Genomic DNA, 3,639 nt, shown 5'->3' with positions numbered 1-3,639 from the left:
ATCTTGCCTTTGGGGGTCCTGGGATGGGGAAGCCGTGTGGGAGTGGGGAGCTCTGCATGGGAAAGGGGGTCAGGGCTCTGATCCCGAGCCTACCTTAACTTCTGTGACTTTGGGCAGGAGTGTCACCTCCATTCATCTTTCAGCCTAGAAAGGAGAGTGTTGGGTTGGGTGGCCTCCATGATATCTTCCAGATCTAATATATTCTTGGTGTCAGTGGGAGGCCGCCCCTGTTTGGGAGAGTGCTGGGGATGGAGCCTGAGGCGGGGGCTGAGCTGGGGGTGGTGAGGCACAGGAAAGGGGAGCAGGGGGCCGAGGGAAAGGTGTCGGGCAAGATTTCTTAGTGGACACTCAGATATGCTCAGGATCTTAGGGGAAGCATCCAGAGAGAGAGAGAGAAGCGGGGTCACTCGTGCAGGGAGGGAAGGAGGAAGCAGAAAGGGGTGAAGTGCCAGGCTGGGAGATGGGTTTTTGTAAGGAGGAGGGACAGGAGAGAGAGGAGGGCTTGAGTGGAAGTTCAAATCCTTTATAGTAGGAAGACATGGGGAATTAAGTGGGTTCCACAGAGCTGCATTCCATCTTCCCAGCAGAGGACGGTGTTGGAGTAAATGTCGTGGGCAATGTCTTAGGGGCTGAGGGGACATGAATCAAGCATTTCTGAAGAAGCATGAAGATCCTCACTTGGAATCAAGAGGGTGGATTTATAGTGAACTTGGTTTCCCACTCTGGTGGTTTTCTCCAGGAGCGCAGAGAGTGGTTACTATGGCGCAAGTATACGTCTCATGTCGCCATCACATGTCCTGTGTGTGTGAGACTCAGTCTGGCCCTCAGTGGTCTGGATGACGCGGGGGGAGAGGGGGGTCCAGGGCAGCACCTGATGCACCCCCGAGCCTTGAGCCCTGGGGCTGGGCCGCCAGCACATGGGGCCCTTCAGGGGCAGACCTTTCTCCTTGGGCTCTGCAGGCCTTCCTCACTTCAGGCTCATCATCAAAGAGAGAAATAGCTTAGGTCTCTTTAGGATTTCATTGCAGAATCAAAGGCATTTAAAAAATCACTTATTCAGTAAACTTGTACCGAGTACCCAGGGATTCCAGGCATGGTTGTAAGCCCTGGGGATGCAGGCCCTTACAGAGCAGGGCCAATGAGGTCCCTGGCTGCCAGAAGCTTCTGGGGAGAGGGCATCCCATGATGGTCATCTGTGAAGGAAAACAGCTCATGGAAAGCAGAACCATTGGGGACGTTTCTTAAACCCGATGCTCTAAGTGCTGGAGCACTGGTTCCTTGTGGGGCAGGAACATTATGAAGGAGTTAGCTTAATTTTCAATGGCAGCGCTTCATCCCCAGCTGGGCTCTGGCCAGTGTTTCTGCTCTAACTCAGTGAGGAAGCTGCTTTCTGTTTGATGGGAATCAGTGAGGTGCAATGGCTTTGACCCCTGTCCTGCTTTCAGCTCAATTTTCTGGATGAAAAGGGCAGAGGTGGGTGGGGTTGTTGCTGTTTGGGAAAAACCAGCCATCCAAGGGTGAGTCAGCACCTTTTCTAGAAGACACTGCTAGACCACTGCTCAACCCCCATATCCTTTGGCCTCTTGCTGAGTCAGAGCCTTTTCAAATGTTCCAGAACTCTCTCAAGGCAGAAAGAACGCACCAGCAGCCCTTGCCATCAATGGGACACTGGGTTGAAAGCAGGAGACAGTAGAAAGTGGGTCACCTTCCTGGCACAGGGGTTTGGGGGATCCTCTGCAGTGAGGGTCCCCATGGGGAGTCTGTTCAGATCTCAGATGTGATACGTGTGTCCTTTGCTCCCCTCCGGGCCAGGCGGGGGGATGCGGAGGAGGCTGAGGTGGCGGTCAGAGCCACGTGACTGACCACGTTGTCTTCTGACCCCGATGCAGCGCCCTGTCCCTGGATGGCCTCTGACCTGGAGGGTGTGCACTCTGGACCTCTTCCCAGGGGCCAGAGTTTCTCCTAGGGCTGGAGGACTTCCCTCAATGTGTGACACTGGAAACGTCCCACGTCCCAACGGAGGGGGAAGAAGGCCCTGCCTACACCCAGCCATCCTTCCTGACAGCCCTGCAGAGGCTGCACCCATGGATTGTGAGGTCTGCAGCAACGTCTGTCACTCGGGGCCCTCAGACCTCTGTGGAAGGACCGGGAGACCCTGATTCTGTGGCTGCTTGCTAAAGACAGATTGTTGCCTGCAGCACTTTCCTGGGCATGTTCTGGGAGACTGGTTTGTATTCCATGGCGATTTTCCTTGGTCCATCACCAAGCACAGCTTGCCTGTAGTTAGAGCAAACCAACTGGTTACCAGATCTCCTAACTAGAGGCCAGAGGAGGGGAGGGGTAGGAATCTGGAGGCAAAATCCCAAGGGAAACACCACAGGCCGAGTGAGAGGCTCTGGTCAAGGCTCTGGTCCAGGCCCTACCTTTGCCTCCTTGTGTGGCCATGAGTCAAACACACCCTCCGGCCCTTCCAGACCTCCTCCACCAGGCAGTCTTCCTGATGTTCTCCACCTTATTACTAGCACTCATTGATATGTCCTCCATATCAATGAGCCCGATTTGTCATTTTGATTTGTTTTTATGTTTCTTGATATGGTACAATCCTGTTTCAAAGTGCCCTGCTCCCGAGCCACTGGAGTGAATGTTTCCTAAAGTCAAGGACATTCTTGTTTCCTTGTTTTGTTTTTTTAAGAGAGTTAATTTTTTTTTAGAACAATCAGAGGTTCATAGCAAAACTGAATGGAAGATGCAGAAATTTCCCACAGATCCTCGCCCCTTTTCACAGCCTCCCCCACTACCCGCATCCGGAACCACATGGTACATTTGTTAAAATCGATGAACCTCTGTGAACCCCTCATCATCACCCGGAATCCGTGGTTTACATTAGAGGTCGCGTGCGGTGTTGCAGGTTCTATGGGTTTGCACAATATAATGACAGGTATCCACCCTAATGATATCATAACAGAGCAATTTCACTGCCCTAAAACCCCTCTGTGCTCTATGCATTCCTCCCTTTCCCCAACCCTGGGCCACCTCTGATCTCTTTACTGTCTCCATAGTTTTGCCTTTTCCGGAATGTCATGGAGTTGGAATCACACAACATGGAGCCTCTTCAGACTGGCTTCTTTCACTTAGTGACACGCATTTAAGGTTTCTCCCTGTGTTCTCGTGGCCAGATAGCTCATCTCTTTTCAGCAGTAATACTCTTCCACTGGGTGGAACACTATTTCTGTATCCATCACCTCCTGAAGGACATCGTGGTTGCATCCAAGTTTGGGCAATTAGGAATAAAGCTCCTATAAATATCCACGTGCAGATTTCTGGGTGGACATAAGTTTTCAACTCCTTGGGATAAACTCCAAGGAGTGCAATTGCTGGATCGTATGGTAAGATGATGTTTAATTTGTAAGAAATTGCCAAACTGTCTCCAAAGTGGCTGCACATTTTGCATTCCTCCAGCAATGGGTGAGAGTTCCTGTTACCCCACAGCCTCTCCAGGATTTGGCGGCGTCAGTGCTTCCAGATTTGGGCCATTCTCCTAGGTATGCAGTGGTATCTCATTATTTCACTCTGCATTTCCCCGATGACATATGATGTGGAGCATCTTTTCATATGTTTATTTGCCATCGGCGTATCTTC

Source organism: Zalophus californianus, chromosome 2, assembly GCF_009762305.2.
Source record: "Zalophus californianus isolate mZalCal1 chromosome 2, mZalCal1.pri.v2, whole genome shotgun sequence".
Lineage (NCBI taxonomy): Eukaryota > Metazoa > Chordata > Mammalia > Carnivora > Otariidae > Zalophus > Zalophus californianus.
The sequence above is the reverse complement of the archived record's forward strand: the minus strand, read 5'-3'. Positions refer to the sequence as shown.